Raw genomic sequence first — 26536 nt, 5'->3', positions numbered from 1 at the left:
CCAAGCAGCTCCTTGGAAGAAAAGGGTGGTATAGAAATGTAATAAGAAGAATAAATTGTATGTAGCTTGGCTGCCAGGCCTGCTGGCTTTGCTAGCTGTGCCTGTGAGGGAGAGGCAGCGTGGAAGCAGCATCTGGCATAAAGTGTCATGAGCTTCCTGCTTCTTCCAGTCCAAGATGGCTGGAATAGTGGGGAAGGAGGAGGACTGCATCACAGAGCAGGGAGGACATAGGTGGAGATGGCCTTGTGGTTCTTCCATCCTCCACCTCATCTAGCAGGGGGCAAAAATGGGCACAGGAGTGAATGTGAATTTTGCTTTGGTTCATGAGGCTGGTTTCTACACACAAACTGTGGCATTCCGCTCTATCCTCCAGCCAGACAAGCAAGAACCATTATCAGAGTTCAAGACCACATTCCAGCAAGTCAGAAACATTTGAGGAGAGGTTGCAAAGTAGGGCTAGTGAGAGGGGTGGAGATTCTGGGGGCAGGGGGGCCTGGAGAGAGTCCCAGGGGCGAAACAGAATAGACCTGGGGGGTCACATGTGGCCCATAGGCCTCTGCTCTCTAGCCCCCAGTGACCACGGCTGCAATCTCCCATCTTGATCCCGAGCAGCCCCATGGATGCAAGATGTGTGCAGAGTACCTTTGGAGAACAGGCGGGAGACTGAATGCTCTGCTCCTCCTTTTTCAGATACCAAAGCCAAGTGTTACCAGGGCGCTGGAGAGGGCTACATGGGGACATGGAACACAACTGTGAGTGGAGCCAAGTGCTTGAACTGAAAGCTCGATTCCTTGAGGAATAAGCGGTACAATGCGTACCGGGCAGATGCCGCTAGGTTGGGCCTTGGAAACCACAACTATTGCAGGTGAGAAAGTGAGTTTAGGAGGGGCCTCTTCCTCTTCTTGCCCCCCAATACCATGGGACATTATTGCAGTCAAACCAATAATTCATGTTTTACCAGATTGGCACATGAAGGGGCTCATAGAGCTTTCTTGTCAAATTTGCTAGAGAGAACTCTGTGAGATCACTTCCTTTGTCTGCTTTGGCAGGAAGCTGTAGCCCTACATCCTTCCAGCCTGGGCAGCCTCCTCTTTCTTCGTCATGCTTCCAAGCTGACCACATGTCCATGTCTGAGGTCTGCAGCTCAGACACAATTTTGAACTTACCTTTTGTACTTTGGTAACTTAGATAGTACAATCGTACTTTGGTTTTGGAACAGCTTAGTTCCTGAACATTTTGGCTCCTGAATGCTGCAAACCCAGAAGTGAGTGTTTCAGTTTGCAAACTATTTTTGGAAGTTGAACGTCCAACAGGGCTTCTGCGGCTTCCGATTGGCTGCAGGAGCTTCCTGCAGCCAATCAGAAGCCACGCCTTAGTTTCTGAACGTTTTGGAAGTCAAATGGACTTCCAGAATGGATTCCTTTCGACTTCCAAGGTACGACTGTAGTTATAAACATGCTTTTATTTGGTGCTGCAATTGCTACTTCAACCTAGATTGTGTAAGTAAATACTACTTTTACTTCTTTACAAAACAGTGTTGTGATTGTTGTTTTTAAGGGGTAGACAATGGGTAATACCAGGAAAATCCAGTCTGCCTTTAGAGCATCCTGGATTATTGTTTGTAAAAGCTTAAATCAAACTTTTCTTAGCTTCAAAGTTTAAGCTGCAAAGGATGGTACTCTGTTGATCTCACAAATGTGAGCAAGGAAGAATAATAACTAAACCATGTATCCTCTCCTAGTGCCGAAATCCATTCCCACAAATACATCCTTGTAGGCAAAATCTACTCTGAGCGGGAGAAATATTGACATTGTCAAATAAGGATGCTGCAGAGCTGGAAAAGGTTCAGAAAAGGGCGACCAAAATGGTTGAGAGCATCTCCACTGTGAGGAAAGGTTACAACATTTTAGTTTAGTGTAAGTGAGACTTTGGGAAGACACACAAGGTGGAGGTGTATAATATCATTTCATCATAATTTCATGAAACTGTGTGCGCTTTGTGGAGAAAGGGAATAAATAGGAAGACATCTAGGCCATATAGTGAAGCTGAAGATTGGAAGATTCAGGGCTGACAACAGGAAGGACGTCTTTGGAGAAGAGAAGAGTTTTGGATTTGATATCCCGCTTTATCACTCCCCTTCAGGAGTCTCAAAGCGGCTCACATTCTCCTTTCCCTTCCTCCCCCACAACAAACACTCTGTGGGGTGAGTGGGGCTGAGAGACTTCAAAGAAGTGTGACTGGCCCAAGGTCACCCAGCAGCTGCATGTGGAGGAGCGGAGACGCGAACCCGGTTCCCCAGATTACGAGACTACCGCTCTTAACCACTACACCACACAAGTCTTCCCTCAGGGCTTAGAATTAAACTATGGAGCTCCTTCCCCCAAGGCGTAGTGTCAACCACCAACTTGGGTTGAGAAGACCAATTTCCACGAGCCTAAGAGGAGCCTGTGGGAGCCGGTGGAGGCAAAGCAGAGTCAAAATGGCCAGCAGCCATCAAGAGCCCCTCTCCGCTGCTGCCTCCTCCTCCTCCTCCTCCTCCTCCTCCTCCTCCTCCATGAATTGGTCCAGTTCTCTTTTAAAGACATTCCGGTTGGTGGTTACCACTGCCCCTGTGGGCGTGAGTTCCAGAGCTGAATTCTGCACTTCATGAAGAATTATTTTTTAAAAAAATCTATCCTGAATCTTCCAACATTCAGCTTCATTGGGTGTGATATGAGAGAGGGAAGAAAACGTCTCCAACCACTTTCTTCATGCCTTGCATAATTTCATAAAATTTCATTGTGTCACCTCACACTTGCCTTTTCTCTAAATTAAAAAGTCCCCAATGCAACAGCCTTTCTTCATAGGAGAGTCACTCCATCCCTTAATTAATTTAGCAGCCCTTTTCTTGACCTTTTCCTGGGGGATAAGGCTGTCAGTGGCTACTGGCCTTGACAGAGGTGATGCTTCCCTGGGGGGGGGGGAGGCAGTCGGCTTCTGAATAGCAAGTGGGGGGCGGGACAGGGCAAGTGCTGTTGCACCCAGGAAAGGCTGCTTCCAAGCCTTTCACTGACTTCTAGTTGGCTGCTGTGAGAACCGAGTGTCTGTCTAGATGTTTCTTCGTATGATCTAGCAAGACTCTTCCTACATTCTTAAAATTATCAGTGTATTATTTTGAGTATAAATGTTGGCCTCCCCCCCCATTTTTTCCCTTATTTTTGAGGTTGCAGCTGAGTTTGCAGCTGTCCCCAGTGGTGCAGTGGGCCAGTGCATCTGGCTATCAACCAGAAGGTTGGTGGTTGGACTAGATGACCCCTGGAGTCCCTTCCAGCTCTACAATTCCACACTGCTATGATAAATGTCTTAATGGTACAAAATGCCCAGTGTTTGCCTTTCCTTTCCTCTAGAAACCCTGATTCCGACATCATGCCCTGGTGCTTTGTCTACAAAGGAAACAAGTACAGCTTTGAGTTCTGCAGCCTCCCTCCCTGCGCCAACAGTAGGTTCAAGGCTCCTCTGCAGTGGGGCAGAGCCAGGTGGGGCGGTGAAAATGTTGTGCTATGAGCATTGGAGCCGAAGGGAAGAAGGCTTTTAGCAGTTTCTCTCCACATCACGGCCCTGATCCAAATTAACTTGTGTGAATTCCACACCCACACACTTGTATTTTGGTCTGCTCCTTTTCAATAGAAATATGCACCAGACTCCGAGAATCTTGCGTGGAATCTGGAGCTCTAGTTCCACCACAATCATTCCCTATTTGTGCAGCATGTTTAGTTTTGCAGAAACAAAGAATTGGCTTCATCTATGGTTATTGCCATGCTTGCGGGAAAATGGAGTAGAAAACTTGTGTTAGTTGGCCTCAGTGACCAAACTCGCTCATTACGGTAGAAAAAGGAGACAATGAGAAGATGCAATATATACTAAAAGAGACTTGATTATGAATTAAATAAAAATGGGAGGGTGCTGGCTTCAAATAATCATTTTGCAATGTTCTGATGGCATTCAACTTAAACATTTTCTTAATGTTGCATTTTGGATATTGATACCTTCATGCTTGCAGGAAAAATGTATTATCTTGTTTATTACAAATTATTTAATAGGGCTCGTATTCATAAGGTATGTGTAAGCTTTGTTCTAAGACATGTACAGTAACTTTCAGCTTTTTATTAGGCCAGTCACACTTCTCTGTAGTCTCTCAGCCTCACTCACCTCACAGAGTGTTTGTTGTGGGGGAGGAAGGGAAAGGAGAATGTTAGCCGCTTTGAGACTCCTTCAGGTAGTGATAAAGCGGGATATTAAATCCAAACTCTCCTCCTCCTCCTCCTCCTCCTCCTCCTCCTCCTCCTTCTTCTTTTTCTTCTTGTCTGTGTTGGTTTTCTAGTTAAATAAAAATCATTTAAAACTTTTCTAGTTAAATAAAATATGTAAAATTTAATTTAAGAACCAGCCCCATCCCTTGTAACATCTATGGCGCTGTACAGATGAAAAGTGGATCCCTGCCCCAAGGTTCATACATTTAAGGCACACACCCCCCAACTTGGAAACTGTGGGTCATCAGGGGTGCTGGGAATTGTAGCTCTGTGAGAGGTAAACTATAGCTCCTATGATTCTTGGGGGGGGGGGGGATGTGCTTTTAATGTAGGCTTCACAATTGAAAATCTGCAGTGAGAAAAAAACCTCAAACTATATGCCCCATGAATGTGGTTCGGGCCTGATGCAAACCTGCCTTTTTTGTCACAGAAAGTCACACTTGCATTTCTGGAAGAGGCAACAACTATCGAGGTCCCCACAACCGCACGGAATGGGGTGCTGCTTGCTTGAGGTGGGATTCCCAGTTCCTTACTGGGCTGGTCTTCAATTCCCATCGGGAGGATGCAGAGCAGCTCGGTCTCACCAGCCACAACTTCTGCAGGTAAGCCGACCCTCACCTTTTCTCCTTGCAGTTTTTTGTCCAAAAAGAAAAACTAAATGCAAAACATGGCTTATTGATAAGATATGTGTTTGGCTTTTCCAAAAAGGCTCTGGACCACTCTGCCTTATCTAGTGTAAGAACAATAACCTGCTGATTGGCTCTGCCCTGTGTGCTGCTTTTATTGAATTCATAGAAATAATTCTGCAATTAGATGAGGCTGTGTTTTTTGGGTCATCCAATCCATTTGTGCCATTTCATTCATGTTTGCTACAAATGCCTATGTGGTTGTTGATAAAATATTGGTGAAAACCCGAATTTGGATGTGGTCATGTGTAGGATTGCATTCAGGGTCTTGGCGTGTGTTCCACTGGTGTATGCATATATGATCTTGCACACTGGTAAAAAACCACACACCACACACAATGGATCTCGATGCAGTTATCTAGAAACTCAGGAAGTGGACTTGTACATTCCCTGCACCCACCACAATATGGCACTGACTGGCATTGGCACTGACTGGAGATGGAACGTGGGTCCCTTGGCATCCCACCATTGGCCAGGCTGGTGGGAAACATCTGGAGGGCATGTTTAGCAGCCACTTTCCAACTTTCACTGAGAGTCCCCTTCTCTCTGGGATCCTTTTAACTGAACATTTCAGGGATTGAACCTGGGACCTGTGGTCCATCCCTGAATGTACCTTGACTTGTCCCAAGGCAACCCTGACGCATTGTGGCAATGCATTGGTAGTGTGTTACCAGGGCACATCTGTGCACCGGGAACACATTGCAGGGAAGGGAAGAAGTGCAAAAGAACGGAAAGCTGTTGCAAAACATGCCTGCCTAGTGCTCTGTCCAACTTGAAAACAGTAAAAACAAGGGAGAGTTTCAATAGCATTGCTTTCCAGTGCAGAAACTATTCAGATCTTTTAGAATAAAATTGGGATGAGGACAATTTCTCTAAGCGCCCCCTTCCCAAGGACTCTGAGTGAGGCTTTGAATCACAGCTGAGGCCAGAGGCCACTTCACACAGTGTCTGTGAAAGCCGACCAGGAGGAGGAGATGATGCTGGATTTAATGGCTTTTGACTATCCCCAAGTGTTTCCAGGCCTGCCTGTGACTTTATAGTATAGGATGGATTGATGGATGGACACAGGAAGTCACGGCTGATGCAGAGCTTTCTGTGGCGTGGACCAGTTTCAAATTCATGTTGTGTTAAGCTGGGTGGGGAACCTTTGGCCCTCCGGTTGTTGCTGAACTCCAACTCCCATGCACCCACAAAAAGGGCCAAGGATGTTGGGAACTATCATTCAGCACCGTCTGGAGGGCCGCTTGAGTCATGGCTTTCCCCCAAATAATTCTGGGAAATATGGTTTGTTAAGGGTGCTCAGAGTTGTTAGGAGACTCATATTTGCCTCCCAGAGCTACAATTCCCAGAGTGGTTTAACTTATTGACAGTAAGAGCTGTTTGACAGTGGAATTTGCTGCCAAGGAGTGTGGTGGAGTCTCCTACTTTGGAGGTCTTTAAGCAGAGGCTTGACAACCATATGTCAGGAGTGCTCTGATGGTGTTTCCTGCTTGGCAGGGGGTTGGACTCGATGGCCCTTGTGGTCTCTTCCAACTCTATGATTCTATGATATTCATCCCTCTTCACAGGGAACTCTGGGAATTCTAGCTCTCGGATCAGGAACAGGAGTCTCCTACTAACCTTCAGGCTACTTAACAAACTGCAGCTCCCAGAATTCTTTGCAGGAAGCCCTCTAAAGTGGCATCATAGTGTTTTAAATGTATGGTGAGAATGTGGCGCCTTGACCAATCTGCATTGAATGGGGCTGATGGCCAAAACGTCAGGAGTGTTGGGAAAAAGCTGTTCTAAGTACATGCAAAAAACAAAGGTTATCAAGCAGCCCTCCGTAAACTCCAGAACATCATCCTCAGGGGACATACAAACCTGGGTAGCCCACACTGCTGCTCTTTGCAGGGGCAGAGAGGGGGGAGCATTTGATCTCTGAAGTAATCCTGTTCCACTTTTGTGTTGCAGGAATCCTGATAATAGCACCCAGCCTTGGTGCCACGTGCTCAGGGGTGGCAAGAGGAAATGGGAATACTGCAATGTGCCAGCTTGCTGTAAGTGCCTGCCTTATCCGTGGGGCAAAATGCCAGCAAACTGCATTTCAGTTGCTGGCTCCAATGGTGATCTGATGTACCTTTACTGTTGTTTTCATTGCTTTGTATTTTATAATAATGTTTCTAAATGTTGTGAGCCACCTTGGCTCTAGCTCTGGGAGGAAAGGTGGGATAAATACTACTGCTGTCTATTGTCTTATGAGCACCAACCAAAGACCTTCCTCTTCCAACTTTTAAGCAGAGATCTTTCTGTGTCTGCATCTGTAGTGGAATTGTTTTGAAGATGCTTTTATCATTGAACTGTTTGCCACCCGGGTTCCTTTGAGAGGACGGATGGGATAGCAATGTGCTAAATAAATGAAGAGGTCGGCCCTGGGAGAGCATTTTGCCCCAAGCGGAGAGTTAACGTTGTATCTGAGTCTGGGGCACATTTTCCTTGTTTTCCTGGCCACGTGTGGAACGAGAAAGTACCGCCAGTCTCAGTTTCGGATCAAAGGAGGCCTCTACTCGTACATCCAGTCCCACCCGTGGCAGGCGGCCATCTTTGTCAGGGTACAAGGAGTGGAGGCCTACCTCTGTGGTGGGGTCCTGATCCATTCCTGTTGGGTCCTCTCAGCTGCCCACTGCTTTGTGGAAAGGTAAGAGTCCGGCGCCTGATTTGCCATCTCTTCTGCACTTGCTGCCCCCTCAGGAAGTCTCTTGAAGTCAGAGGCAATTTGTGGTTCTGGAGATGAAGAGCCAAGTGGGAGGCAGCAACATTTGTGCATTTAGCAATTGTTCCGTTCGTGCAGGTTTTTCTTGGAGTAATAGCAGGTGGGATTCTGCTGTGGGGAGGGTTTGCTGCTGCAGTCCGGATCTCCCCCGCTCCTCTTCCTGCTATTTGTATTGGGAGGCAAGTCCCAATTCTCCATCTACCTCAATACCCGCCCCCGCCCCCGGACAGGAAACATCCCTTCAAGGTCTGGGGCAGGGTTTTTTCTTATTCCCCCCAAGACACAAAATGTTTGCTTTGTTGTTCTATGAAAGTAATCCATCCAGCAACTTTGCAAGGCAGCCAGTTTTCTCCCCCTGTAAGGGATGTTGTGAAGAAAGACAGTCAGTCCTTAACTAACGCACCAAGAAATGTCGCCTTTCTAGCCCTTTAAACCATGGATAGGAAACGTTGCACCCGAGCAGGGACGAAAAGAGTCAAACGACACCAAGGGGTTAAATCCAGAGAAAGAGCTTTTATTCTGCCATGGGGGGGGGGGCAGAGGAGCAAGTGTGATAGAGTCACAAAACAAGCACGATTTCACAGCCATTTGCACAGAGTATATATTCCTCTTCCAGTTCCCTCCCCTTTCTCCTCCTTCTGAAAAGTTCTGCCCCATGTCTCCTGAGCATGAACAGAAAGTTCCTGTCTTGGGACTCTTTTTGGACTCTTCCCAGGAAAAGGGGGTGAGAAACCAAAGGGGGTTTCAGAGTGTTCAGATATGTTTCATTCTCTTGTCCTGGCATAGTTCCCGGAAAGAAAGTTGCAATTTGGTTTTTAACAAGGCCACTGGCCTTAGAAACAAACAGGCTCTGAGAAACAATGGACTCTGTTCTCTACCTTCGTTAGAGTCTTTTTGTTACAGCAAGAGGAATATGCTTAGCTAACGCTTTTAGCCTTATTTGAAAAGTGCTTGAGGCGAGGCTTTGAGGCCTGGCTGGGGAGGGGGAATTCATAAACAGTTTGGGGGTTTTAGGGTAACCTTAACTGACTGTCTTTCTTCAGTTGCACATGGTTGAGCTGAAGCTTGAGCGAGGCCCAGAGCAGGGTCTTGTCGCCTGGGCAGCCCAGGACCTCCGTCCACACTGCCCAGGCTTGTGCCCCAGGGAAGTCACTCCAGTGCTGCTATAGCAGCAGGTGGACTTCACCCCCAGAGGTGAACTCCATTGTCTCAAGACTGAAGGACGCTAACTTCCAATGTTCCAGCTCTCGTGTGCCATTTTTCAGCAGTTCATTTTTTGAACCTGCTGCTCCATAAGCCTGGGATATTTCTCCACCTTTGAGCCAAACAGCTACTTATTGAAAGTGCATTTTCTCTCTCTGTCTGTCCTGCTGTTTTTTCATGATCTTCCTTTCTCCCCTCTGCATTCCCTTTCTCTTACATACCATAGTTTATTAGATTGCAAGCCTGGGAGTCAGAATGTGCCCCTCTTTGATTTCTGCGTGGTGCCCAGCAGGATGCTGAGGACAGCACAAACAGCAAATGTTGGCGAAAGGTCAACTGCAGGAATCAAATAGTCCTCATATATAGAAATGACAGAAATAGAAGATAAAAGAAAAACAAGCAAAATGGTTCAGGGCAGTTAAAGGTGAAGAAAAGAAACAGAAATCATGCAGGATTATAATACTTCAGAATTTTGGGCAGCTATCCCTGAAGCCTTTGGAGCGCAGCTGGAGTCGCTTTCGCTGAAGCCAAGGAGAGTCCAGATAAGCTGTTTAAGTTTCAAAGAAACTCAAAAAACAGGGCTGAAAAGCTCCTGACTGCTGATGTTAAAGACTGGTACAGGGAGTTTCCAATCACAGGTTTTTATACTGTAAGGCAAAAGAATTTTTAAAGGGACAGACCATCTAGTTCAAACAAAGGGGGGATTGCTAAGATTTGTAAAGAATAAGCAGAATAATATTAAATAGAGTTGTAAGAAATTATTACAAGAAGGAACGAAAGTCGATATAAGAATTGAGACCTGACGGAATTAAGGAACCAAATATAAAAATAAAATACGTTTATTTCTCAAAATATCTGCATTTATCTCAGGAGTTTGAGGTTTATAAATGATCAACCATCTGAAATCCACTGCCTTACGTTTAGCTTCTAAGAAGTGAGATGTAAGAGGTGCTTCTGTAACGTAACTTTCTGTAAAGGTAATGTTTCTGTGCCATTTCTCAGTTCCGCGACTGTCTCCCCCCCCCCATCAGCCTCACCTGTGGAGCTCCTCTTCGGACGGGGAGTACTTGGCGGTGACGTCAGCCAGGTCTCCGAAAATCTGGTTGCCGTAGACGGTCAGCGAGGAGAGGAGGGCCAGCTCCTGCCAGGTGGAGCCCAGGAGACAGGTGTAGTCCTTGATGGACAGCTCGCCAAAGAAGGGCAACTTCTTGACCCAGGCGATCTGGCGGAAAAGGAGCTCATCGGCCAGGCGGCAGAGCAGCGCAAAGAGCTCCGACTGGGTCACTTTGTACCTGCGGGAGGGAGAGCGGTTAGGGGCCCAAAGCGAGTGTCGGTTATGGGCCCACCGGCCGACGTTGCATTCGCACCGTTTAATACCACCCCTCCGTGGGTTTCTTTTTCACGGGTCTGCTTTGCATTTTTTAAAGGACGCGGGTGGTGCTGTGGGTTAAATCACTGAGCCTAGGGTGGTCGGTTCGAATCCCCGTCAAGGGGCAAGCGCCCGTCACTCAGTCCCTGCTCCCGCCACCCTGCAGATTGAAAGCACATCAAAAGTGCAAGTGGATCAATAGGTCCCGCTCCGGAGGGAAGGTAAACAGCATTTCCGTGCGCCCCCCCCCGTGTGACAAGGCTCCCCACTGTGCTGCTCTGAGGGGGCCAACAGCGGGCAGAAAGGGGGTGCGCCACTCACCCGTCTTCGATGAGCATGGGGGTGCCGAGGGGCCCCATGTCCTCGGCCGAGACCAGCTGGCTGATGAGGAGAGCGGGAGCCTGGGGGTCAAGGCTCCGGGGGGGGGGGCGGGGGCAGCAGGGCCGAGTGCGCCGGGCAGCTCTGAAGGTGCGGGAGGTATTGGTAGGGGGTGGGCCCCGGGCCCCCCAGGTATGGATCCCTGAGTGCAGCAAATCCGTTCAGCTCAACAGATCTGCTGGAATAGGAAAGGCGGGGGTTAAGAGGCAGGGGTAGGGGGGCGCAGGAAATGGAAGAGGGGGGGTCCAGAGCTTCAACCATTCCATGCCATGATTAATTGTTTGATTGAATCAATATATCAACCGATACCAACGATGGCCAGACTTGGGGATGTTTTGGGACTACAATTCCCATCATCCCTGTCCTGGGAGCAGGCGATGATGGGAGTCAAACGTGGCCTTCCTGCTGTTTGGGGATTACATTGCCCATCTTCCCTGACCACTGCTCCTGGGAGCTAGGGATGATGGGAGTCTAACGTGGCCTTCCGGCTGTTTGGGGACTACATTTCCCATTATCCCTAACCACTGGTCCTACAAGCTATGGATGATGGGAGTCAAATGTGGCCTTCCGGCTGTTTGGGGACTACAATTCCAATCATCCCTGACCACTGCTCCTGGGAGCTAGGAATTATGCGAGTCAAACACGGCCCTCTAGCTGTTTGGGGATTACAATTCCCATCTTCCCTGACCACTGGTCCTCGGAGCTAGAGATGATGGGAGTCAAACGTGGCCCTCTAGCTGTTTTGGGACTACAATTCCCATCTTCCCTGACCACTGCTCCTGGGAGCTAGAGATGATGGGAGTCAAACGTGGCCCTCTAGCTGTTTGGGGACTACAATTCCCATCTTCCCTGACCACTGCTCCTCGGAGCTAGAGATGATGGGAGTCAAACGTGGCCCTCTAGCTGTTTGGGGACTACAATTCCCACCTTCCCTGACCACTGGTCCTGGGAGCTAGGGATCATGGGAGTCAAAAATGGCCCTCTAGCTGTTTGGGGATTACAATTCCCATCTTCCCTGACCACTGGTCCTCGGAGCTAGAGATGATGGGAGTCAAACGTGGCCCTCTAGCTGTTTTGGGACTACAATTCCCATCTTCCCTGACCACTGCTCCTGGGAGCTAGAGAGGATGGGAGTCAAACGTGGCCCTCTAGCTGTTTGGGGACTACAATTCCCATCTTCCCTGACCACTGCTCCTCGGAGCTAGAGATGATGGGAGTCAAACGTGGCCCTCTAGCTGTTTGGGGACTACAATTCCCATCTTCCCTGACCACTGCTCCTGTGAGCTAGGGATGATGGGAGTCAAACGTGGCCTTCCTGTTGTTTGGGGACTACAATTCCCATCTTCCCTGACCACTGCTCCTGGGAGCTAGGGATGATGGGAGTCAAACGTGGCCTTCCTGTTGTTTGGGGACTACAATTCCCATCTTCCCTGACCAGTGGTCCTGGGAGCTAAGGATGATGGGAGTCAAACGTGGCCATCTAGCTGTTTGGGGACTACAATTCCCACCTTCCCTGACCACTGGTCCTGGGAGCTAGGGATCATGGGAGTCAAAAATGGCCCTCTAGCTGTTTGGGGACTACAATTCCCATCTTCCCTGACCACTGCTCCTGTGAGCTAGAGATGATGGGAGTCAAACATGGCCCTCCAGCAGTTTGGAGACTACAATTCCCATCTTCCCTGACTACCGCTCCTGGCAGCTAGGGATGATGGGAGTCAAACGTAGCCCTCAAGCTGTTTGGGGACTACAATTCCCATCTTCCTTAACCACTGCTCCTGGGAGCTTGGAATGAATGATGGGAGTCAAACGTGGCCCTCTAGCTGTTTGGGGACAACAATTCCCATCTTCCCTGATCACTGCTCCTGGGAGCTAGGGATGATGGGAGTCAAACGTGGCCCTCTAGCTGTTTGGGGACTACAATTCCCATCTTCCCTGACCACTGGTCCTGGGAGCTAGGGATCATGGGAGTCAAACGTGGCACTCTCGCTGTTTGGGGACTACAATTCCCATCTTCCCTGACCACTGCTCCTGGGAGATTATGAGTGATGGGAGTCAAATGTGGCCCTCTAGCTGTTTGGGGACTACAATTCCCATCATCCCTGACCACTGCTCCTGGGAGCTAGGAATGATTCGACTCAAACGTGGCCCTCCAGCAGTTTGGGGACTACAATTACCATCATCCCTGACCACTGGTCCTATGAGCTAGGGATGATGGGAGTCAAACGTGGCCCTCCAGCGGTTTGGGGACTACAATTACCATCATCCCTGACCACTGGTCCTATGAGCTAGGGATGATGGGAGTCAAACATGGCCCTCCAGCAGTTTGGGGACTACAATTACCATCATCCCTGACCACTGGTCCTATGAGCTAGGGATGATGGGAGTCAAACATGGCCCTCCAGCGGTTTGGGGACTACAATTACCATCATCCCTGACCACTGGTCCTATGAGCTAGGGATGATGGGAGTCAAACATGGCCCTCCAGCAGTTTGAGGACTACAACTCCCATCTTCCCTGACCACTGGACCTATGAGCTAGGGATGATGGGAGTCAAACATGGCCCTCCAGCATTTTGTGGACTACAATTCCCATCTTCCCTGACCACTGCTCCTGGGAGCTAGGGATGATGGGAATCAAACGTGGCCTTCCGGCTGTTTGGGGACTACAATTCCCATCATCCCTGACCACTACTCCTGGGAGCTAGGGATGATGGGAGTCAAACGTGGCCTTCCGGCTGTTTTGGGACTACAATTCCCATCTTCCCTGACCGCTGCTCCTGGGAGCTAGGGATGATGGGAGTCAGATGTGGCCCTCTAGCTGTTTGGGGACTACAATTCCCACCATCCCTGACCACTGCTCCTGGGAGCTAGGGATGATGGGAGTCAAACACGGCCTTCCAGCTTTTTGGGGACTACAATTCCCATCTTCCCTGACCGCTGCTCCTGGGAGCTAGGGATGATGGGAGTCAAACGTGGCCTTCCGGCTGTTTGGAGACTACAATTCCCATTTTCCCTGACCACTGCTCCTGGGAGCTAGGGATGATGGGAGTCAAACATGGCCCTCCAGCTGTTTGGGGACTACAATTCCCATCATCCCTGACCACTGCTCCTGGGGGCTGGGGATGATGGGAGTCAAACGTGGACTTCCGGCTGTTTGGGGACTACATTTCCCATCATCTGTGACCACTGGTTCTACGAGGAAGGGATGATGGGAATCAAACGTGGCCTTCCAGCAGTTTGGGGACTACAATTCCCATCATCCCTGACCACTGTTCCTGGGAGTTAGGAATGAATGATGGGAGTCAAACGTGGCCCTCTAGCTGTTTGGGGACTACAATTCCCATCTTCCCTGACCACTGGTCCTACGAGCTAGGGATGATGGGAGTCAAACATGGCCTTCTGACTGGGGACTACAATTCCCAGCTTCCTTAACCACTACTCAAAGGAGCTAGGGATGATGGGAGTCAAATGTGGCCCTCTAGCTGCTTTGGAGACTACAATTCCCATCTTCCCTGACCACTGCTCCTGGGAGCTAGGGATCATGGGAGTCAAACGTGGCCCTCTAGCTGTTTGGGGACTACAATTCCCATCTTCCCTGACCATTGGTCCTGGGAGCTAGGAATGATTCGAGTCAAACGTGGCCCTCCAGCAGTTTGGGGACTACAATTACCATCATCCCTGACCACTGGTCCTATGAGCTAGGGATGATGGGAGTCAAACGTGGCCCTCCAGCGGTTTGGGGACTACAATTACCATCATCCCTGACCACTGGTCCTATGAGCTAGGGATGATGGGAGTCAAACGTGGCCCTCCAGCAGTTTGGGGACTACAATTACCATCGTCCCTGACCACTGGTCCTGGGAGCTAGGGATTATGGGAGTCAAACGTGGCCCTCCAACAGTTAGGGGACTACAATTACCATCGTCCCTGACCACTGGTCCCATGAGCTAGGGATGATGGGAGTCAAACATGGCCCTCCAGCAGTTTGGGGACTACAATTACCATCGTCCCTGACCACTGCTCCTGGGAGCTAGGGATGATGGGAGTCAAACGTGGCCCTCCAGCAGTTTGGGGACTACAATTACCATCGTCCCTGACCACTGGTCCTATGAGCTAGGGATGATGGGAGTCAAACATGGCCCTCCAGCAGTTTGGGGACTACAATTACCATCATCCCTGACCACTGGTCCTATGAGTTAGGGATGATGGGAGTCAAACATGGCCCTCCAGCGGTTTGGGGACTACAATTACCATCATCCCTGACCACTGGTTCTATGAGTTAGGGATGATGGGAGTCAAACATGGCCCTCCAGCAGTTTGAGGACTACAACTCCCATCTTCCCTGACCACTGGTCCTATGAGCTAGGGATGATGGGAGTCAAACATGGCCCTCCAGCAGTTTGTGGACTACAATTCCCATCTTCCCTGACCACTGCTCCTGGGAGCTAGGGATGATTGGAGTCAAACGTGGACTTCCGGCTGTTTGGGGACTACATTTCCCATCATCTCTGACCACTGGTTCTACGAGGAAGGGATGATGGGAATCAAACGTGGCCTTCCGGCTGTTTGGGGACTACAATTCCCATCATCCCTGACCACTGCTCCTAGGAGCTAGAGATGATGGGAGTCAAACGTGGCCTTCCGGCTGTTTGGGGACTACAATTCCCATCATCCCTGACCACTGCTCCTGGGAGCTAGGGATGATGGGAGTCAAACGTGGCCTTCCGGCTGTTTCGGGACTACAATTCCCATCTTCCCTGACCACTGCTCCTGGGAGCTAGGGATGATGGGAGTCAAATGTGGCCTTCCGGCTGTTTGGAGACTACAATTCCCATTTTCCCTGACCACTGCTCCTGGGAGCTAGGTATGATGGGAGTCAAACATGGCCCTCCAGCTGTTTGGGGACTACAATTCCCATCATCCCTGACCGCTGGTCCTGGGAGCTAGGGATGATGGGAGTCAAACGTGGCCTTCCTGCTGTTTCGGGACTACAATTCCCATCTTCCCTGACCACTGCTCCTGGGGGCTGGGGATGATGGGAGTCAAACATGGCCTTCCTGCTGTTTCGGGACTACAATTCCCATTTTCCCTGACCACTGCTCCTGGGAGATAGGGATGATGGGAATCAAACGTGGCCTTCCGGCTGTTTGGGGACTACAATTCCCATCATCCCTGACCACTGGTCCTACAAGCTAGGGATGATGGGAGTCAAACGTGGCCCTCTAGCTGTTTGGGGACTACAATTCCCATCTTCCTTAACCACTGCTCCTGGGAGCTTGGAATGAATGATGGGAGTCAAACGTGGCCCTCTAGCTGTTTGGGGACAACAATTCCCATCTTCCCTGACCACTGGTCCTACAAGCTAGGGATGATGGGAGTCAAATGTGGCCCTCTAGCTCTTTGGGGACTACAATTCCCATCTTCCCTGAACACTGCTCCTGGGAGCTTAAGGGTCATGGGAGTCAAACGTGGCCTTCCGGCTGTTTCGGGACTATAATTCCCATCTTCCCTGACCACTGCTCCTGGGAGCTAGGGATGATGGGAGTCAAACGTGGCCCTCTAGCAGTTTGGGGACTACAATTCCCATCTTCCCTGACCACTGCTCCTGGGAGCTAGGGATCATGGGAGTCAAACGTGGCCCTCTAGCTGTTTGGGGACTACAATTCCCATCTTCCCTGACCACTGCTCCTGGGAGCTTATGAGTGATGGGAGTCAAATGTGGCCCTCTAGCTGTTTGGGGACTACAATTCCCATCATCCCTGACCACTGCTCCTGGGAGCTAGGAATGATTCGAGTCAAACGTAGCCCTCCAGCAGTTTGGGGACTACAATTACCATCATCCCTGACCACTGGTCCTGGGAGTTAGGAATGAATGATGGGAGTCAAACGTGGCCCTCTAGATGTTTGGGGACTACAATTCCCATCATCCCTGACCACTGTTCCTGGGAGTTAGGAATGAATGATGGGAGTCAAACGTGGCCCTCTAGCTGTTTGGGGACTACAATTCCCATCTTCCCTGACCACTGGTCCTACGAGCTAGGGATGATGGGAGTCAAACATGGCCTTCTGACTGTTTGGGGACTACAATTCCCAGCTTCCTTAACCACTACTCAAAGGAGCTAGGGATGATGGGAGTCAAATGTGGCCCTCTAGCTGCTTTGGAGACTACAATTCCCATCTTCCCTGACCACTGCTCCTGGGAGCTAGGGATCATGGGAGTCAAACGTGGCCCTCTAGCTGTTTGGGGACTACAATTCCCATCTTCCCTGACCATTTGTCCTACGAGCTAGGGATGATGGGAGTCAAACGTGGCCTTCCGGCTGTTTGGGGACTACAATTCCCCTCTTTCTTAACCACTGCTCCTGTGAGCTAGGAATGAATGATGGGAGTCAAACGTGGCACTCTCGCTGTTTGGGGACTACAATTCCCATCTTCCCTGACCACTGCTCCTGGGAGCTTATGAGTGATGGGAGTCAAATGTGGCCCTCTAGCTGTTTGGGGACTACAATTCCCATCTTCCCTGACCACTGCTCCTGGGAGCTAGGAATGATTCGAGTCAAACGTGGCCCTCCAGCAGTTTGGGGACTACAATTACCATCATCCCTGACCACTGGTCCTATGAGCTAGGGATGATGGGAGTCAAACGTGGCCCTCCAGCGGTTTGGGGACTACAATTACCATCATCCCTGACCACTGGTCCTATGAGCTAGGGATGATGGGAGTCAAACATGGCCCTCCAGCAGTTTGGGGACTACAATTCCCATCATCCCTGACCACTGGTCCTATGAGCTAGGGATGATGGGAGTCAAACATGGCCCTCCAGCGGTTTGGGGACTACAATTACCATCATCCCTGACCACTGGTCCTATGAGTTAGGGATGATGGGAGTCAAACGTGGCCCGCTAGCTGTTTGGGGACTACAATTCCCATCTTCCCTGACCACTGGTCCTATGAGCTAGGGATGATGGGAGTCAAACATGGCCCTCCAGCAGTTTGTGGACTACAATTCCCATCTTCCCTGACCACTGCTCCTGGGAGCTAGGGATGATGGGAGTCAAACGTGGCCTTCCGGCTGTTTCGGGACTACAATTCCCATCTTCCCTGACCACTGCTCCTGGGAGCTAGGGATGATGGGAGTCAAATGTGGCCTTCCGGCTGTTTGGAGACTACAATTCCCATTTTCCCTGACCACTGCTCCTGGGAGCTAGGGATGATGGGAGTCAAACATGGCCCTCCAGCTGTTTGGGGACTACAATTCCCATCATCCCTGACCGCTGGTCCTGGAAGCTAGGGATGATGGGAGTCAAACGTGGCCTTCCTGCTGTTTCGGGACTACAATTCCCATCTTCCCTGACCACTGCTCCAGGGGGCTGGGGATGATGGGAGTCAAACATGGCCTTCCTGCTGTTTCGGGACTACAATTCCCATCATCCCTGACCACTGGTCCTGGGAGCTAGGGATGATGGGAGTCAAACGTGGCCCTCTAGCTGTTTGGAGACTACAATTCCCATCTTCCCTGACCGCTGGTCCTGGGAGCTAGGGATGATGGGAGTCAAACGTGGCCCTCTAGCTGTTTGGGGACTAAAATTCCCATCTTCCTTAACCACTACTCCTGGGAGCTTGGAATGAATGATGGGAGTCAAACGTGGCCCTCTAGCTGTTTGGGGACAACAATTCCCATCTTCCCTGACCACTGGTCCTACAAGCTAGGGATGATGGGAGTCAAATGTGGCCCTCTAGCTCTTTGGGGACTACAATTCCCATCATCCCTGAACACTGCTCCTGGGAGCTTAAGGGTCATGGGAGTCAAACGTGGCCTTCCGGCTGTTTCGGGACTATAATTCCCATCTTCCCTGACCACTGCTCCTGGGAGCTAGGGATGATGGGAGTCAAACGTGGCCCTCTAGCTGTTTGGGGACTACAATTCCCATCTTCCCTGACCACTGGTCCTGGGAGCTAGGGATCATGGGAGTCAAACGTGGCACTCTCGCTGTTTGGGGACTACAATTCCCATCTTCCCTGACCACTGCTCCTGGGAGCTTATGAGTGATGGGAGTCAAATGTGGCCCTCTAGCTGTTTGGGGACTACAATTCCCATCATCCCTGACCACTGCTCCTGGGAGCTAGGAATGATTCGAGTCAAACGTGGCCCTCCAGCAGTTTGGGGACTACAATTACCATCATCCCTGACCACTGGTCCTATGAGCTAGGGATGATGGGAGTCAAACGTGGCCCTCCAGCGGTTTGGGGACTACAATTACCATCATCCCTGACCACTGGTCCTATGAGCTAGGGATGATGGGAGTCAAACATGGCCCTCCAGCAGTTTGGGGACTACAATTACCATCATCCCTGACCACTGGTCCTATGAGCTAGGGATGATGGGAGTCAAACATGGCCCTCCAGCGGTTTGGGGACTACAATTACCATCATCCCTGACCACTGGTCCTATGAGCTAGGGATGATGGGAGTCAAACATGGCCCTCCAGCAGTTTGAGGACTACAACTCCCATCTTCCCTGACCACTGGACCTATGAGCTAGGGATGATGGGAGTCAAACATGGCCCTCCAGCAGTTTGTGGACTACAATTCCCATCTTCCCTGACCACTGCTCCTGGGAGCTAGGGATGATGGGAGTCAAACGTGGACTTCCGGCTGTTTGGGGACTATATTTCCCATCATCTCTGACCATTGGTTCTACGAGGAAGGGATGATGGGAATCAAACGTGGCCTTCCGGCTGTTTGGGGACTACAATTCCCACCATCCCTGACCACTGCTCCTGGGAGCTAGGGATGATGGGAGTCAAACGTGGCCTTCCGGCTGTTTGGGGACTACAATTCCCATCATCCCTGACCACTGCTCCTGGGAGCTAGGGATGAGGGGAGTCAAACACGGCCTTCCAGCTTTTTGGGGACTACAATTCCCATCTTCCCTGACCGCTGCTCCTGGGAGCTAGGGATGATGGGAGTCAAACGTGGCCTTCCGGCTGTTTGGAGACTACAATTCCCATTTTCCCTGACCACTGCTCCTGGGAGCTAGGGATGATGGGAGTCAAACATGGCCCTCCAGCTGTTTGGGGACTACAATTCCCATCATCCCTGACCACTGCTCCTGGGGGCTGGGGATGATGGGAGTCAAACGTGGACTTCCGGCTGTTTGGGGACTACATTTCCCATCATCTGTGACCACTGGTTCTACGAGGAAGGGATGATTGGAATCAAACGTGGCCTTCCGGCAGTTTGGGGACTACAATTCCCATCATCCCTGACCATTGGTCCTACGAGTTAGGGATGATGGGAGTCAAACATGGCTTTCCTGCTGTTTCGGGATTACAATTCCCATTTTCCCTGACCACTGCTCCTGGGAGATAGGGATGATGGGAGTCAAACGTGGACTTCCGGCTGTTTGGGGACTACAATTCCCATCTTCCCTGACCACTGGTCCTACAAGCTAGGGATGATGGGAGTCAAACGTGGCCCTCTAGCTGTTTGGGGACTACAATTCCCATCTTCCCTGACCGCTTGTCCTGGGAGCTAGGGATGATGGGAGTCAAACATGGCCCTCTAGATGTTTGGGGACTACAATTCCCATCATCCCTGACCACTGTTCCTGGGAGTTAGGAATGAATGATGGGAGTCAAACGTGGCTCTCTAGCTGTTTGGGGACTACAATTCCCATCTTCCCTGACCACTGGTCCTGGGAGTTAGGAATGAATGATGGGAGTCAAACGTGGCCCTCTAGATGTTTGGGGACTACAATTCCCATCATCCCTGACCACTGTTCCTGGGAGTTAGGAATGAATGATGGGAGTCAAACGTGGCCCTCTAGCTGTTTGGGGACTACAATTCCCATCTTCCCTGACCACTGGTCCTACGAGCTAGGGATGATGGGAGTCAAACATGGCCTTCTGACTGTTTGGGGACTACAATTCCCAGCTTCCTTAACCACTACTCAAAGGAGCTAGGGATGATGGGAGTCAAATGTGGCCCTCTAGCTGCTTTGGAGACTACAATTCCCATCTTCCCTGACCACTGCTCCTGGGAGCTAGGGATCATGGGAGTCAAACGTGGCCCTCTAGCTGTTTGGGGACTACAATTCCCATCTTCCCTGACCATTGGTCCTACGAGCTAGGGATGATGGGAGTCAAACGTGGCCCTCTAGCTGCTTTGGAGACTACAATTCCCATCTTCCCTGACCACTGCTCCTGGGAGCTAGGGATGATGGGAGTCAAACGTGGTCTTCCGGCTGTTTGGGGACTACAATTCCCATCTTCCCTGACCACTGGTCCTACAAGCTAGGAATTAATGATGGGAGTCAAATGTGGCCCTCTAGCTGTTTGGGGACTACAATTCCCATCTTCCCTGACCACTGCTCCTGGGAGCTAGGAATGATTCGAGTCAAACGTGGCCCTCCAGCAGTTTGGGGACTACAATTACCATCATCCCTGACCACTGGTCCTATGAGCTAGGGATGATGGGAGTCAAACGTGGCCCTCCAGCGGTTTGGGGACTACAATTACCATCATCCCTGACCACTGGTCCTATGAGTTAGGGATGATGGGAGTCAAACATGGCCCTTCAGCAGTTTGAGGACTACAATTCCCATCTTCCCTGACCACTGCTCCTGGGAGCTAGGGATGATTGGAGTCAAACGTGGACTTCCGGCTGTTTGGGGACTACATTTCCCATCATCTCTGACCACTGGTTCTACGAGGAAGGGATGATGGGAATCAAACGTGGCCTTCCGGCTGTTTGGGGACTACAACTCCCATCATCCCTGACCACTGCTCCTAGGAGCTAGAGATGATGGGAGTCAAACGTGGCCTTCCGGCTGTTTGGGGACTACAATTCCCATCATCCCTGACCACTGCTCCTGGGAGCTAGGGATGATGGGAGTCAGATGTGGCCCTCTAGCTGTTTGGGGACTACAATTCCCATCATCCCTGACCGCTGCTCCTGGGAGCTAGGGATGATGGGAGTCAAACACGGCCTTCCAGCTTTTTGGGGACTACAATTCCCATCTTCCCTGACCGCTGCTCCTGGGAGCTAGGGATGATGGGAGTCAAATGTGGCCTTCCGGCTGTTTGGAGACTACAATTCCCATTTTCCCTGACCACTGCTCCTGGGAGCTAGGGATGATGGGAGTCAAAGATGGCCCTCCAGCTGTTTGGGGACTACAATTCCCATCATCCCTGACCGCTGGTCCTGGGAGCTAGGGATGATGGGAGTCAAACGTGGCCTTCCTGCTGTTTCGGGACTACAATTCCCATCTTCCCTGACCACTGCTCCTGGGAGATAGGGATGATGGGAATCAAACGTGGCCTTCCGGCTGTTTGGGGACTACAATTCCCATCATCCCTGACCACTGGTCCTACGAGCTAGGGATGATGGGAGTCAAATGTGGCCCTCTAGCTGTTTGGGGACTACAATTCCCATCTTCCCTGACCACTGCTCCTGGGAGCTAGGGATGATGGGAGTCAAATGTGGCCCTCTAGCTGTTTGGGGACTACAATTCCCATCTTCCCTGACCACTGGTCCTACGAGCTAGGGATGATGGGAGTCAAATATGGCCCTCTAGATGTTTGGGGACTACAATTCCCATCATCCCTGACCACTGCTCCTGGGAGTTATGAATGAATGATGGGAGTCAAACGTGGCCTTCCGCCTGTTTGGGGACTACAATTCCCATCTTCCCTGACCACTGCTCCTAGGAGCTAGGGATGATGGGAGTCAAACGTGGCCCTCTAGCTGCTTTGGAGACTACAATTCCCATCTTCCCTGACCACTGCTCCTGGGAGCTGGGGATCATGGGAGTCAAACGTGGCCCTCTCGCTGTTTGGGGACTACAATTCCCATCATCCCTGACAACTGGTCCTGGGAGCTAGGGATCATGGGAGTCAAACGTGGCCCTCTCGCTGTTTGGGGACTACAATTCCCATCATCCCTGACCACTGGTCCTGGGAGCTAGGGATGATGGGAGTCAAACGTGGCCCTCTCGCTGTTTGGGGACTACAATTCCCATCATCCCTGACCACTGGTCCTGGGAGCTAGGGATGATGGGAGTCAAACGTGGCCTTCCGCCTGTTTGGGGACTACAATTCCCATCTTCCCTGACCACTGGTCCTACGAGCTAGGGATGATGGGAGTCAAACATGGCCTTCTGACTGTTTGGGGACTACAATTCCCAGCTTCCTTAACCACTACTCAAAGGAGCTAGGGATGATGGGAGTCAAACGTGGCCCTCTAGCTGTTTGGGGACTACAATTCCCATCTTCCCTGACCACTGCTCCTGGGAGCTAGGAATGATTCGAGTCAAACGTGGCCCTCCAGCAGTTTGGGGACTACAATTACCATCATCCCTGACCACTGGTCCTATGAGCTAGGGATGATGGGAGTCAAACGTGGCCCTCCAGCGGTTTGGGGACTACAATTACCATCATCCCTGACCACTGGTCCTATGAGCTAGGGATGATGGGAGTCAAACATGGCCCTCCAGCAGTTTGGGGACTACAATTCCCATCATCCCTGACCACTGGTCCTATGAGCTAGGGATGATGGGAGTCAAACATGGCCCTCCAGCAGTTTGGGGACTACAATTACCATCATCCCTGACCACTGGTCCTATGAGCTAAGGATGATGGGAGTCAAACATGGCCCTACAGCTGTTTGGGGACTACAATTACCATCATCCCTGACCACTGGTCCTATGAGCTAGGGATGATGGGAGTCAAACATGGCCCTCCAGAAGTTTGGGGACTACAACTCCCATCTTCCCTGACCACTGGTCCTGGGAGCTACGGATGATGGGAGTCAAACATGGCCTTCCTGCTGTTTCGGGATTACAATTCCCATCTGCCCTGACCACTGCTCCTGGGAGCTAGGGATGATGGGAGTCAAACGTTGACTTCCGGCTGTTTGGAGACTACAATTCCCATCATCTCTGACCACTGGTTCTACGAGGAAGGGATGATGGGAATCAAAAGTGGCCTTCCAGCTGTTTGGGGATTACAATTCCCATCATTCCTGACCACTGGTCCTGGGAGCTAGGGATGATGGGAGTCAAACGTGGCCCTCTAGCTGTTTGGGGACTACAATTCCCATCTTCCCTGACCACTGGTCCTACGAGCTAGGGATGATGGGAGTCAAACGTGGCCTTCCGGCTGTTTGGGGACTACAATTCCCATCTTCCCTGACCACTGCTCCTCGGAGCTAGGAATGAATGATGGGAGTCAAACGTGGCCTTCCGGCTGTTTGGGGACTACAATTCCCATCTTCCTTAACCACTGCTCCTGTGAGCTAGGAATTAATGATGGGAGTCAAACATGGCCCTCTAGCTGTTTGGGGACTACAATTCCCATCTTCCCTGACACTGCTCCTGGGAGCTAGGAATGATTCGAGTCAAACGTGGCCCTCCAGCAGTTTGGGGACTACAATTACCATCATCCCTGACCACTGGTCCTATGAGCTAGGGATGATGGGAGTCAAACATGGCCCTCCAGCAGTTTGGGGACTACAACTCCCATCTTCCCTGACCACTGGTCCTGGGAGCTACGGATGATGGGAGTCAAACATGGCCTTCCTGCTGTTTCGGGACTACAATTCCCATTTTCCCTGACCACTGCTCCTGGGAGCTAGGGATGATGGGAGTCAAACGTGGACTTCCGGCTGTTTGGGGACTACATTTCCCATCATCTCTGACCACTGGTTCTACGAGGAACGGATGATGGGAATCAAACGTGGCCTTCCGGCTGTTTGGGGACTACAATTCCCATCATCCCTGACCACTGCTCCTAGGAGCTAGGGATGATGGGAGTCAAACGTGGCCTTCCGGCTGTTTGGGGACTACAATTCCCATCTTCCCTGACCACTGCTCCTGGGAGCTAGGGGTGATGGGAGTCAAATGTGGCCCTCTAGCAGTTTGGGGACTACAATTCCCATCTTCCCTGACCGCTGGTCCTGGGAGCTAGGGATGATGGGAGTCAAACATGGTACTCTAGTTTGGGGACTACAATTCCCATCTTCCCTAACCACTGATCCTACGAGCTAGGGATGATGGGAGTCAAATATGGCCCTCTAGATGTTTGGGGACTACAATTCCCATCATCCCTAACCACTGCTCCTGGGAGTTATGAATGAATGATGGGAGTCAAACGTGGCCCTCTAGCTGTTTGGGGACTACAATTCCCATCTTCCCTGACCACTGGTCCAACGAGCTAGGGATGATGGGAGTCAAACATGGCCTTCTGACTGTTTGGGGACTACAATTCCCAGCTTCCCTAACCACTGCTCCTAGGAGCTAGGGATGATGGGAGTCAAACGTGGCCCTCTAGCTGCTTTGGAGACTACAATTCCCATCTTCCCTGACCACTGCTCCTGGGAGCTAGGGATCATGGGAGTCAAACGTGGCCCTCTCGCTGTTTGGGGACTACAATTCCCATCATTCCTGACCACTGCTCCTGGGAGCTAGGGATGATGGGAGTCAAACGTGGCCCTCTAGCTGTTTGGGGACTACAATTCCCATCTTCCCTGACCACTGGTCCAACGAGCTAGGGATGATGGGAGTCAAACATGGCCTTCTGACTGTTTGGGGACTACAATTCCCAGCTTCCCTAACCACTGCTCCTAGGAGCTAGGGATGATGGGAGTCAAACGTGGCCCTCTAGCTGCTTTGGAGACTACAATTCCCATCTTCCCTGACCACTGCTCCTGGGAGCTAGGGATCATGGGAGTCAAACGTGGCCCTCTCGCTGTTTGGGGACTACAATTCCCATCATTCCTGACCACTGCTCCTGGGAGCTAGGGATGATGGGAGTCAAACGTGGCCCTCTAGCTGTTTGGGGACTACAATTCCCATCTTCCCTGACCACTGGTCCTGGGAGTTAGGGATGAAGGATGGGAGTCAAACGTGGCCCTCCAGCAGTTTGGGGACTAGAATTACCATCATCCCTGACCACTGGTCCTATGAGCTAGGGATGATGGGAGTCAAACGTGGCCCTCCAGCGGTTTGATGACTACAACTCCCATCATCCCTGACCACTGGTCCTATGAGTTAGGGATGATGGGAGTCAAACATGGCCCTTCAGCAGTTTGAGGACTACAATTCCCATCTTCCCTGACCACTGCTCCTGGGAGCTAGGGATGATTGGAGTCAAACGTGGACTTCCGGCTGTTTGGGGACTACATTTCCCATCATCTCTGACCATTGGTTCTACGAGGAAGGGATGATGGGAATCAAACGTGGCCTTCCAGCTGTTTGGGGACTACAATTCCCATCATCCCTGACCACTGCTCCTAGGAGCTAGAGATGATGGGAGTCAAACGTGGCCTTCCGGCTGTTTGGGGACTACAATTCCCATCATCCCTGACCGCTGCTCCTGGGAGCTAGGGATGATGGGAGTCAGATGTGGCCCTCTAGCTGTTTGGGGACTACAATTCCCATCATCCCTGACCGCTGCTCCTGGGAGCTAGGGATGAGGGGAGTCAAACACGGCCTTCCAGCTTTTTGGGGACTACAATTCCCATCTTCCCTGACCGCTGCTCCTGGGAGCTAGGGATGATGGGAGTCAAATGTGGCCTTCCGGCTGTTTGGAGACTACAATTCCCATTTTCCCTGACCACTGCTCCTGGGAGCTAGGGATGATGGGAGTCAAACATGGCCCTCCAGCTGTTTGGGGACTACAATTCCCATCATCCCTGACCGCTGGTCCTGGGAGCTAGGGATGATGGGAGTCAAACGTGGCTCTCTAGATGTTTGGGGACTACAATTCCCATCTTCCCTGACCACTGCTCCTGGGAGCTAGGGATGATGGGAGTCAAATGTGGCCCTCTAGCTGTTTGGGGACTACAATTCCCATCTTCCC

The 26536-nt window shown here is 51.0% G+C and overlaps 1 long non-coding RNA gene and 1 pseudogene across 2 annotated transcripts; one reads left to right on the top strand and one right to left on the bottom strand.

The window, feature by feature from the left end:
• Positions 1–512: 512 nt before the first annotated feature.
• Positions 513–7984, top strand: LOC309538100. Its single transcript, XR_014222107.1, has 4 exons — positions 513–865; positions 3387–3478; positions 4720–4891; positions 6929–7984. It is a non-coding gene; the product is annotated as an uncharacterized lncRNA (long non-coding RNA).
• Positions 7985–9963: 1979 nt separating this feature from the next.
• Positions 9964–10722, bottom strand: LOC309538273 (nuclear receptor subfamily 6 group A member 1 pseudogene; annotated as a pseudogene). The gene is made up of 2 exons (XR_014224537.1): positions 10621–10722; positions 9964–10222 (listed from the first exon to the last, which is right to left on the bottom strand). The product of XR_014224537.1 is annotated as a nuclear receptor subfamily 6 group A member 1 pseudogene (transcript).
• Positions 10723–26536: the final 15814 nt, after the last annotated feature.

The sequence above is a fragment of the Podarcis vaucheri genome, assembly GCF_965113315.1.
Source record: "Podarcis vaucheri genome assembly, chromosome: 7".
Lineage (NCBI taxonomy): Eukaryota > Metazoa > Chordata > Lepidosauria > Squamata > Lacertidae > Podarcis > Podarcis vaucheri.
Note: the sequence above shows the minus strand (reverse complement) of the source record. Positions and strands in the feature narration are given on the sequence as shown.